Here is a 13,685-nt window from a genome sequence, read left to right on the forward strand (position 1 = left end):
CTTCAGTGGTATGACGTCATAATAATTCCCCCCCCACTATTTATCCGTGCATCAACCTAAACGTAGATTCCATGAACAAAGCTTTTTTTCTTAGAACTGCAAACCTGTGGAACTCTCTTCCATTTACCTGCTTTCCGGCTGACTATAATATGGTTGTTTTCAAGTCCAATGTAAATAAGTTCTTGATGAGATGTTCCCCTTAAGTAATCTAATTTACCAAATTTTCACTATTAACAATTATTACGTCACTGTCCCATTGATGTTTGAGTTAGTGCTTTATATACTGTGGTTAACACATATTAATCCTTATCCTTGAGTGGCCTCTGGGCATTGATAAGTGCTGACTCCTTTGTAAAAAAATCATCATTGGAATATGAGTTGTTCAGAGGAAATGTAAACATTATGTGTAAAGAGTGTGTACCACTTCATCTGATAAATTGACTTGCCCTTAAAATGAGATGGGCTTGACTGATGGGCGAATACCAGAGCATAAATATTTTACAGACATATTCTGTCTGACCCGTCAACTCTAATCTGACATGAACAGTTTTGACACTCGGTTATTTATGTCTGTTCATGTTTACGTAATAATAATAAAGTATGTAATGATAATTGGATTAGACAGGGTTGCAAAATATATATAATGAAAATTACAATTGAATTTACCAACATGGTTCAAGATAGTAAAATTTAAGTAAATTATAAATATTAAAGAATTAATATTTATAAAATTATCTCAGCCAGATATAAAAGCTCGATGATACCAAATAGGAAATAGAGCTTATATGAGCAAACAGTTAATGACTATAAAGGACTATCCATTTATCTAGTGTTTCCTTTTCAGATTAAATATGTTTTTAACTCATTTCAAAGTGTTTTTAACATATTTCATTAACTGTTTGCTCATATATATATATATATATATATATATATATATATATATATATATATATATATATATATATACATGTAATAGTAAATATTTGCTATCTATCCCAGCGTAGGTCACCTGCTAAAAAATTGAAAATCTACTATTTTAGCCCTTAAAAATATCAGCACTGAAGGAATTAAAAATAATATTTAAGATTTTCGAGTAGGGGATCACTTTCCTATATAAATACAACATAAAATGAGCATCTAATCCATTGCCAGTGGCAGTCAACCAGACATATAATCGGTCACAGTTTTTAATCTTTGCAATAATTATGGGGGGGGTGCTCATATGTTTTAGATTTCTTAGATTTCAACCTACCAATTTAATAAATAAAAACACCATAAAAATATTGTTATTAGCTTTCTTATATTTTAATATTCAAATTCATATTTGATATAAAGAAAGCGTCATCTTACTGTTTGTTTTATATAAAAATGAGAATGGCGGTATATTTTTTTTATTTCAATTTTAAATTCAAAGAGTGGTATTTTTTACTCATACATTCTATTTTTTTTCTGTTTTAAATTTAAACAAACCTACCCTTCTTTATTAATTACTAGCCTGGATGCCGAGCGTTGCCCGTTTTTTTTAGGTGTGTTTTGAGAAAAAAAAAGTGGTAGTAGGCAGGCAAGCTAAAACCCGCGGCCCGTAAAGGCGGAAAAGAAAGTGAAAGAATATCTGACGTCTTAACATTACTCCATGACGTGACCGGAAGTTCAGAAAGTTAAAATTATGTAAAGTCAATCCAACCGATATGATGGATTGCAGAAGTGACTCGCAAAAAAATCGATCCATCTTTGTAGAAAACTGCTCAGTTGAGGATGAAGAAATTAATGTATTAGGCCAATGTTTCGATAGTTGTTGTCCGAGACATCAAGCTTCACAATGATACCGATCTCGTGAAAATGCGTCGGCTCTGATAAAAGGTTTAGGCATACAAACATACATACGCACACAAATTTAAACAAACAGGTGAAATTTATAGTATAGATAACACTATTATTTAGAAAGCTATTCTTAACATGGGGAAGGGAGTCCTTGCTAAATAATTTGTACATTCATTCAACAATTTAATACATTAAAACGTTCATTTTGTAGAGTCAACACAAAAACAAAACACTAGGCCAATATATATATATATATATATATATATATATATATATATATATATATATATATATATATAGAGAGAGAGAGAGAGAGAGAGAGAGAGAGAGAGAGAGATAATTGACTTTGTTGTTGTTCCTTCTTATGAAACTGATTTTTAATTTAATTAAAATTTGATTTTTAAATTTAAAAAAAAATTTTTTTTAATTTTTAAATTATAAATCACATTACTTTATATATATATATATATATATATATATATATATATATATATATATATATATATATATAGCAAATCATTGTCATTAAAGGCAACATAATAAACTCTTCTACCTACTTGGATGAGATTTTTGTGTTTTCAGTTATTTTTAAGCGTTTATTTACTTTTAAAAAATCTGTACCGTGTCTTATGTTAAAAGAAATAAAAATGGGTGATATAAAACAGTCATCTAAGATGTCACGATAATCGCTCAAAAATCGATACTTAAATAAAGTACTGGTAGAAAACCACAAAATTAACATTTTTGAAAAGTCTTGTTATGCCCAACGATTTTTTTACGTATCTTTGGTTAAATAATTTGTCATGTGAAATTCCAAATAACTATTCGAAAAAAATAAAAACAAAAACTATTTGAAAAAATAACAACACAAAAAAAACGTAAGAAAGAAAAAAAATAAATAAATAAAATAAAAAATAAAAAGATGATAGGAGCCACCCATCTCTTCCCCATTCAATCAAAAATTGAAAACTGCAAATGATTACAGTTATTATTGCCTGCTAATTGGTCATTAAACCGATGCTTATTTTATGTTAAATTTGTATAGAAAAGTAATTCCATGTCCTGAAATCTTAAATATTTATTATTATTTGTCGTGTCTTTGAACGATATTTTTTTTACTGTTGAAACGTAATAGCCAAAATACTTAAATTTTTATTTTATTTATTTTTATTTTTTTAGAGAGTAAACAACGCTGGGTTACATTGTAAAGATTTACAAATATATTTTTATACATTAAGTTACTGATAATTAATGATGGTCAATAAATATTTGATCATTTTATGTAAACTTTATAAAAGAAAATGATCCCCATTCTAAAATTTTAAATATGGGATAAAACATACAAAATCAAACGAAATTCTCTAGCGACATAATAAGTAAGTGTAGACAGAAAAAAGATGTTTATGTTAAAACAATTAGGTACTTCGGCACTTATGTTACCGTGCTGAAATAACAACCCTATTATTCAGAAAGCCATTCTTAACATGGAGAGAGGAAAGTGTTTTGCAACTATTCTGTACTTTCACCTAATAATTTAATAAAATAACATCTCGTAAAATTCGAATTTAACTTAAAAATACGATTTTTAAAAATAGAAGAGAAACATAAGTGGATAATCATTTAACAATTAAATGCCGGGAAAATTAGTTTTATTTATTTATTTTTAATTTTTTTGTGATCAGTTTTCTTTGAACCGAATTATTGTGTTTACGGTTCTCAGAAATCACAAAAGTATTTTCTTTTTAAGAATAGATGGTTTTGTATTACTCTACACATAGATTCGAAAACGTTGTCAAAAAAAAAAACAACAACTAATATATAACAAATAAATGTTATTAAAGGCAAGATAAACTACTTTTCTACCTAACTGGATATAATTTTCTAGTGTTTTAATTTAATGTAACATGTTTATTCAGCTCGAAAAACGTACAGTGTTTACCGATGTATTTGAAAATTTTAAATTGCGCCTGAAGTTTCACACGGTAAGTCTGAGAAAAGGAGTTTACAATGTTTACAAAATGTCTACGCACGTTCGTAGACATTTTGTAAACATTGTTTTTAAAAAAATAAAAAATAATACTTCTATTATGTTTTAAACGACTGTAATAGTTTATTTTGGAAGTATATTTCATAAAGAAAATTGACAACCCACTTTAAAAACAGAAATTACGAGTTTTATATATTTTATTCGCAGTTTTTTGTTGACTCTTCTGGCGGCCATGTTGTAAGCCCTAACGGTATTTTTTGGAGATTACCTGTAATAGTTTATTTTGGAAGTATATTTCATAAGGAAAATAAACAACCCACTTTAAAAACAGAAATTACGAGTTTTATATATTTTATTCGCAGTTTTTTGTTGGGGGTGTCAAAAATTCGGTAAATTTATACAAATACCGTGACAGCGAATTAGTAGAAAAAAATGTACCCTAACCCTAACCCTAACCCAGTTTTCAGATTCGTGTTCAGCACACCGAAACGTAACAGAATACTACATAAAAGATTTTACTAATTCGCTGTCACGGTGTTTGTATAATAATACCAAAAATTCCTCCTAAAATTCTGATACACCTAGCGGGCGGGCAACGAAGCCTGTAAAATGGCGACAGGTAGAGGGGTTAATACCATCTAAACGGTAAATTTGCTGTGGGGTTGATTATCAGATTCGTTGTCAGCGACCCGAAAACCTGTGTAAGAAGGCAGGACTAAAGTGATCGGTGTTATGAAAGAATGGTAATATCGCGGTTCAAAAATATCAGTAAATACGCTAATTTTATTAAAAATAAACTTTGCCAAAAAAACGCAAATTATTTACTAAAAACAAAAATATTTCGCAACTGAGCAAGTGATAAGCCACACCCATGCCGTTCTCTGCATGAGTACCCCAAATTCTCCGCTGTGTTAGTAATGAAAAACTAAAACAAATAATTAAAATGAAAAGACATGTTAAATTCTCCGCTCAAAATAAAAAATGGGAGAGAGAAAAATTAAATTCGCCACTGTGTTGGTAATTAAAAATTAAAACAACTTATTTTTTACTTGTAAACTGGTTTATTAATTGTAGAAAACAAAAATAAACGGGAGAAAAAAGCAGCTCAAAATGAAAGAAATTGTTAAATTCTATTACAAAAGAAAACACATTATTTTTACAATTCTAGCCAAGAATTTACTTAAGATTTGTCTGACGTCACTTCCGGTCAGCTGATGCGACCGGCTGCGAATAGCATTTTAGAATAGCCGCAGCCGGCTGCGAATATCAACGGCCAAAAATAAACCAAATAAATTGGAAATTCATATTTTATATTCACGTCTTTTATAAATCATATATTTATTACAAAAAAAATAAATAAATAAAAAATGAATAAACATAATTTAATATTTAAGGTTATTAAAAAAAATCGGATTAGAAATGTAAACAAAAAATATTTAAAAACTTACCTTTCATTCCAGTTTCAATACGAAAAAAAATCGGGTTGAATTCTTTGTTCTTTTTTGTTCAAAACAGAAAATTTGTCAGAATTTCTTTAGTAAATTGATACAACTTTTGTTTTGTGTGTTCAATTCATTAAGAAATAAAATATATGAAATTATAAAAGAATCAAAATTAAAAGATGAAAAACACGAAAATATTTAAATAGAAAATCAACTGCTAAAGAACAAAGAAGTTAAGGTCATCGTAATAACACGGTGAAATCTTTATTTCGTTCCTCGTGTAAAAATGTCCGTTTATTATTAAAGCGTATCGAATTGTTTTCCTATCAAGTTCGGATTATATTTGTCGATGATTAAAGCTTGTTTTCGATATCTCTTGTAAATTTCTATTTTGTATGTCTAATTCATTAAAAATTAAAATATATGAAAACATAAAAATTAAAATATATGAAAACATAAAAATTAAAATATATAAATCATAAAAATTAAAATATATGAAAACATAAAAATTAAAATATATGAAAACATAAAAATTAAAATATATGAAAACATAAAAATTAAAATATGTGAAAAAATAAAAATTAAAATATATGAAAACATAAAAATTAAAATATATGAAACATAAAAATTAAAATATATGAAAACATAAAAATTAAAATATATGAAAACATAAAAATTAAAATATATGAAAACATAAAAATTAAAATATATAAAAACATAAAAATTAAAATATATGAAAACATAAAAATTAAAATATATGAAAACATAAAAATTAAAATATATGAAAACATAAAAATTAAAATACATGAAAACATAAAAAACTAAAAAAAAAACTGAACATTTCATTATTATTCTAATTAGTCAAACTACCGTTAACATTCAAAATGAGAATAGTAGTCTAAATAATCCAATATATATAATATAATATAATATAATATAATATAATATAATATAATATAATATAATATAATATAATATAAAACAAAAAAAAAAATGCGAAGTTAGTAAAATTACTAGAATATATTTGGACCAAGAAAGTAAACTATAATCATTACATTATGAAACTTGAAACTGATTCGGTTAAACTTAAGATTGCCGCCCAACAAATGTCACAGTAACATTTATTGAGTTGTTTTCTACCAACATTTTGTTTTATTTCTTATTTTGAAGCGATTATTGAGTCTTCAAAGACATTACGGTAAGCTTTTCTTGTTCTCCAACAGCGTTCAACATTACATGCTTTTCGAATGGATTAAACATTATACATTAACTAAAAACACTGAAAACGTATCCATTTATTAGGAAAGATACCCGCGCTTTTCGCACGACGGGACTTTTCTGCTGCACACACCCGTTTTCCCGCCCCCTCCCCAATGTAAACAAAATGTGTTTTTTTTTTTCTTTTTGGTGGAGGTGAACGTGTGGGTGCTCATTTTAGGTTAAATTATTATAGAAAAATGATCCCCCACTTTTATGAACTCCAGGACGCTAGGATGTTTTGAATAAATCTTAGTTTCAACTAAGATTTATTCAAAAAGTCCCACGCTTCTGGAGTTCATACTATGCAAACGGTAAATTGGCGACGGGTTTGATTATCAGATTCGATGTAAGAAAAAAAAAATCGGTTTGTGTCAAAAAACGAAAATAATATATATATATATATATATATATATATATATATATATATATTTGTTTATCATAAAAATAATTATTTGTTCAATCATGAGAAGTGTGTGATATATCCGAATTGATGAAATTAGGAAAGTGAAAGGAGGGGTGTGGTCATTTTTTGGCTCGTTTGGCTCTTTTTGGTGTTTTTACCTAAATGCACGACGGGCGGCCATCTTGCTTGCCAAACTGTACTGATTACGTTGGATAAAGAATGTCTTCAAATATGAATAAGTACTCGTTTGCGCAATAAATAAATGCGATATTCGTTCTCAGCGTACCCAAAAATTGTTAACAGTCGACAATTCAAGGGTGAATGCCGTTTGCTGGAATCTTAAACGTTTTTTTCGTTTTCAACATCCCCAAAAACTTATAAATGTCTTAATTTTCCAAGTTTTTTTTTCTATAGAGAAATGGCCTGTTTCTTGGTATTACAGAGATTAAGGGTGATTAAGCGGAGGGAGTACAGACCTCCGAGTGAGAGATACTTGGAAGAAATATGAGAGGATTTCTGGTTTTGATTGTATTATCGGGGTAAGCGCGTACGCAGACCCAACACTTAGAAATAGCTAGTCCGAGTCGTCCACATTTGGGACGATCGCAAAGGTCAACCCAACCGCAGTGCAATGGATGGGGAACGGCCTTAGTGATCACCGTTACCCCTACGTAAGGTAAGGATATTTATTTGCACCCCCACCGAGCAAATTAGGCACAAGACCGATTTTTAAAGTGAGGAGTGAAGGAGAAATGGGGACCAACTCCCCGGGGAGTAGAGGAGCTGGATAGTGACAATTGGTATGAAGGGTTGCCCCTACATTGACCAAGGTCTTGCTGGTCTTTGCTTGACACAATGCTACCCAGGCCCCGAAGGGCCTAGGCCTGACTTACGTCAGGGAAGTATAATGTTTTTTTTTTTTTTTACGGTGCCCACCACTGTTTATATATTACACTTCTATACTCACCACCGAGAAACACTAATATGATCATATCACAACTTTTTCATAAACTAATAACAATAATGCATAACTAATAAGTTACTATCATTTAAAATTACTAACATTTTCACAAAATATTCCAATTCTTAACAAAACTTACATTTTACTGTAATATTCAATGTCAAGGTCGTTTACATGTGAACAACATAAATTCATAATCTTTTCAATGAGAACAAATACAAACGAATGAAAACTTTTAGAATTCAAACCAAAGCACTAAACCAAAAACACATTTATGTAATTAAATCAGTTTTGTATTTCGTTAATTGGCACTTGTACAGTTTAATCAAGACATTAAAAAAAGAAAATATTGAAAAACAAAAAGAGTTATATTGTACGTACCCGTTATGGAATAAAGTCCTTCGAAAAAAAAGTAACTTAATTGAATCAAGTACTTTTTCTTACAGAGGAAATCTTACTAAAAACAAATATTGAAAAACAAAAAGAGTTATATTGTACGTACCCGTCCGAATAAAAAGTAACTTAATCTGATCAAGTACTTTTTTACTGAGGAAAATCAAATTTTAATGAAATCGAACTATTATCGCTATTTGGCTGTTTACGTACACGAGGAGTAGGGGGTGGTTTTAAACGAAAAATTGATTTACAAAGGACAAAATGAAACACAAAATTTAAAAAGAAAACAGAAACTTTGTAAAATAAGTGAAGAAAAGCTAAAATATTTTTTAAGTATTTTTTTTTTCTCATGTTTCTAAATAATATCATCAAAATTTGACAAACTGTAAGCAGTGATTGGAGTTATCTCCCCCTGGCGCTCCCTTCTCCTAAGCGAAAAAAGATGGCCGTTACCCGATCGAGCTCATTAAAATTTGATCAAATTAAGTGATTTCTTTTTGCATGAAAACTTTATGCTATAACGAATACATACAATATATTTTTTTCAATATTTTTATTTTTTGATGTCTTGATAAAAATGTGCAAGCACCCATTAATCATATCAACGTCTTTTTAAAAATTTACCGAAAATCAGGTAATTATCCGATCAATACGAAATTTTCAGCGATTATTAAGAGAAGAATGAACTTTATAACGGTGTACTTATTTTTCATAAACGATATTTATATATATATATATATATATATATATATATATATATATATATATATATATATATATATATATATATATATTGCTTACAACCCCCCCCCTTGTTTTGAAGTGGGAACAAATATGCTTGAAATAATCATCTGAAACTGAACAAAACATATTGTGTTGTTGTAAGGGACAGAATTATAGATTAAAAAAAAAATTGTTTGCATACCTTAGTTTTGAAGTGTGAAATTCGGTGAATATGTTAAGTAAAATAATTAATTTAAGCTAAGAAAAACAAAAAAATTTTTTTTAATATTTATACGAAAAAAGCCATTTTAAAATCTTTGATAAATAAATTACCAATTTTTTTTAGCGAGCCGAATAATGCATGCCCATTATTAAACAGGGCATGCTTTGAAGAATCGATACAAAAAAAATCGATAAATATTGTGCCCTTTGTGTTAAAAAAAGCATCATTTTTTTTCGATCCCGTTTGAAAACGTTTGCCGTCTTTCGACTACGGTGGACCAAACGCGCTGAAATAATTTTTTTCTATTCTGCTTTAAATTGCCTCCCCCCCATTTTGGGGAGCCTGGCCCCCACACACATACACATTAAAAACCAAACTCATACAAATGGTCACCCATCTGGACTGGCCAGCCTCAGCTTAATAATACATTGAAATTTTCGTTACTGAAAAATAAGTTTTTTGGCCTGTTTGGTCTTCCATAGTTTGCTTCTTATCAAACGCAAACGTAAACAGTGTCGATCTAGACTCTAGATCGACGCGAAATGACAAGTTACATATATGAATGAGTGGAATTATTTGAAATCCAGGTACTTATATTATAATATTTTTGCATATTCTCTTAGAAAATCATCCTAAATCTTAGTTAGACAATAAATAAATAAATTAATTATTTCAAAAACCTTTTTTTTTTAAATATTTATGTACGTTTTTTGTGCAAGACAAAAAATGTCAATTGTTAACTTTTGGGGAAAATGTAACATTTAAAATTTAATTAAAAATAGTAGAAAAAGTTTTACATTATTCTGTTTCTATATGATAAAATTCATCTTTCTGGAAAAAAAGTTACTCAGAAATAATGGATTTTAATAAATGTAATTTCGTTTTAAAAACAACAACAACTTGATTTTGCGGCCATTTTTGGCGGTGCCTATGAGCAGTAATTTAAAAAATGCCAATAGACGCTATATTTTTTTGTTCATATATTAATCTCATAGCGTCGTTGTCGTCATCGTGATCGTCGCCGTCGTCATCGAGATAATCAATAATATAGCATAGTTCCTGGCTTTACTATAACAGTTATTTTAGGCAAACAACGCTGATAATTAATGTAAATGATATAAAATATACTTTTAAAAGTTATATTTGTGACGACAGAAGAAAAACAGGTTTAGTTTATCAATTTTAATGTAATTACGAAAAAAAAAAAAAAACACCAGTTATTTATTCTGCTAATTTACTAGCGATCTTTCAAAAATAAAATTAAAAATCACCAAATTTTTTTATGTGTAATTATTTTATACACTAGAAACATGTATACAGATTTTTGTACAAATAAATTTTGTTCACTTTTATTTTTGAGAAAAAATATTTTTCTCAGTACGCCACACACAGTTTTATGTACATATATATATATATATATATATATATATATATATATATATATATATATATATATATATATATATATATATATATGTATATATAGTAGGGTCCAAGCAAATTACAAGGCGATCTGAATGTTGTTCAGTATCAATTTGTGTTCTGTTATATTTTTTCTCATATTTACATCTGCGAGTCGGGACATTTTACAACATTGCGTTACTTCTCTATTAAAGGAGGGGGTAATACATGGGAGGGCGCAAAACATGACAAGGAAAGCCAGAATGGTGACAACGCGACACATTGCTGAAATACGCAAACAAACTAGAAACAGCTACTACACTTCCATCGTTTGTCGTTGATTGCATGTAAAACATCAGATTTAAGTCTGGAATTATAAGTTAAGGTCATCGTAAAGTTAACAGAATCGAATCTGATAAAAATAAGTCGCAATTTTCATGTGATTATTTTGTTTTTTGTTGGTTCAAATCTAGTTTTTGTTATTTGATTGACTTCGCTATTTGTTTCAATTCCTTCCTTTTTGAATTGTTTATGTGAAATATTCAGTTTTGCATTTTTTTTATATTTGGATTATTTGGATTACTGTTCTCATCTTGGATGTAAACAGTAGTTCGACTAATCCAAATCATAATGAAATGTTCAATCTTTTACACGAGGAACAAAATAATGATTACACCGTTTTACGATGAACAAAAGTTCTTTGTTCTGAAGCAGTTGATTTGTTTCTTCTTTTAATAATTTCACGTTTAAATCGTGTTTTTCATCTTATAATTTTGATTCTTTTATATTTTCATATATTTTATTTCTTAATGAATTGGACACACAAAACAAAATTTGTATCAATTTACTAAAGAAATTCTAACAGCAATTTTCGGCGTTGAACACAAAAGAAAAGATTTTTTTTTCGTATTATATTCCTGGAATGGAAGGTAAATTCTTTTTTTTTTTTTTTTTTGTATTTTGTTTTACAAAAGTATAATTTAATAACGTTAAAATAATTTTAAATAATAAAATAAGTTTATTTTGATTTCAATCACATATGAAAAATAAGTTATTTTTTACGCTTTAAAAAAATAGGTGCTAGTGCAGAGAGTTATCCGCGCTATTTTTTTAATCGTATTTTCAGGTTTAATTAAAGTTTTATTATTTTTTTTATTCAGTTGTAAGGTTGAAGTATAGAATTGGTACAAAACACCCTCCCCTCCTCATGTTAAGAATGGCTTTTTAAATAATAACGTTATTATTCACGTCCGAATCACTCTCTGCACTAGTATCAAACAATCCAATTCAATAACTTTTAAATGATCTGAAATAAGTTTAATTTTTTGCAATCCCCTCCAAAATATTGATTCTTAAAATAATCGTAAACATAAAAAAGGTTTTATTTTTATTGCAAACTTAAAAAATATTCACACCTCCCAAATACGAAAATGGTGCTAGTGCACTTATTGATCCGCGCTATTTTTTAAAAAGTATTTTCAATGAAATTGTGTGTATTTAAGCAAAACTGACGTAATTTTTTAGAAAATAATATTTACGATAAACACAATAATTTAATTTGGTGCTAATGCAGAGAGTGATCAGCACTATTTTTTTTAAATCGTATTTCCACGTTTAATTAAAGTTTTATGATATGTTTTTTTTATTCAATTGTAAGGTTAGAGTACATAATAGGTACAAAACACCCTCCTCTCCCCATGTTAAGAATGGCTTTTCTTTTTTTAAATAATAACGTTATTATTTCAATATGGATCACTCTCTGCATGAGTACCTTTTATTTGAAGTTGGTTTACTTATTGGATAAATGAACAGAAAACACCTTAACTATTATGTCGCTAGAGAATTCCGTTTGAATGTTGATATAATTGGTAAATATTTACAATCGAAGCCAACATAGTTTTAATGCTAAAAAAAAAAAATCTTTTTTTTTGTTTGCCATTACGTCTGAAAAGCCATTAAAATATCCCGAAAAATAGAATTAAAAACAATAATTATGAATATTTAAGACTTTGTTATATAAATTTAATGTAAAATTTATTGGCCAATTAGCAAAAATTTAATATAGAAAAAATGGTATTTTTACGACCTGCCCCAGCGTAGTATAAACACTCCCACAACCACTCCATGTTAAGAACGGCTTTCAATGTTATGTGGTGTTTATTCTGAAAACCGTTTTTAACATGGGGCGGTTGGGGTGTTTCTAATACACTGGGGCATGTCATCAAAATTTACCGAAAAAATAATTGGTAAATATTTACAATTGAAGTCAATGTAGTTGTTAAAAAATCAAAATCTATTATTTGTTTGCCTTTTTGTCTGAAAAGCCATTAAAAATATCCCGAAAAATAGAATTAAAAACAAAAAGTATAAATATTATGACTTTGTTATATAAATTTAATGTAAAATGAGCACCCACTTCATGGCCAGATTGCAGTCTGAAAAACATACAATCCGTCGCAGTTTCTAATTTTTGTTGTAGGAGAAAGCGATAGGAAAAACCTTGATTTTAGGATTAGAAAATTTTTTTTGTTTTATTTGGAATATTAATAATATCTTGGTTGTGTTTTTCCACAACGTTTCAGCCGATGTAACCTCCGATTATCTTCAGGTGTATTCGTATTGGATTTAGTGAAAAAAAATTTTTTTTTCAACGTGTGGAAAAAAAAGCAAACAAGAAAGGTATTATAATCCAAATAATAGAAAAAAAAATTCAATCGTTTTTTTCAAAAATGTATATTCCTTATATATATATATATATATATATATATATATATATATATATATATATATGTGTGTGTGTGTGTGTGTGTGTGTGTGTGTGTGTGTTTGTATGTATATGTATATATTAGGCACCGCCAAAAATGGCCGCAAAATCAAGTTGTTGTTGTTTTTTAAAACGAAATTACGTTTATTAAAATCCATTATTTCTGAATAACTTTTTTTTTCCAGAAAGATAAAACCCTGAATTTTATCATATAGAAAACAGAATAATGTAAAACTTTTTCTACTATTTTTAATTCAATTTTAAATGTTAAATTTTCCCAAAAAGTTAACAATTGACATTTTTT

At 28.2% G+C, this 13,685-nt stretch overlaps 1 protein-coding gene and 1 pseudogene across 1 annotated transcript in view; one reads left to right on the forward strand and one right to left on the reverse strand.

The window, feature by feature from the left end:
* Positions 1-7,447: 7,447 nt before the first annotated feature.
* On the reverse strand, positions 7,448-7,597 carry LOC145271726 (U1 spliceosomal RNA; annotated as a pseudogene).
* Positions 7,598-11,318: 3,721 nt separating this feature from the next.
* LOC145270589 (uncharacterized) overlaps positions 11,319-13,685 on the forward strand; it is a 9,970-nt gene continuing 7,603 nt past the window's right edge. Inside the window, exon 1 of the mRNA XM_080126218.1 lies at positions 11,319-11,546. The gene's annotated coding sequence lies outside the window, so the exon portion shown is untranslated. The remainder of the gene's footprint in view (positions 11,547-13,685) is intronic.

Source organism: Euprymna scolopes, chromosome 46 (assembly GCF_053919585.1).
Source record: "Euprymna scolopes isolate OS-2025 chromosome 46, ASM5391958v1, whole genome shotgun sequence".
Lineage (NCBI taxonomy): Eukaryota > Metazoa > Mollusca > Cephalopoda > Sepiida > Sepiolidae > Euprymna > Euprymna scolopes.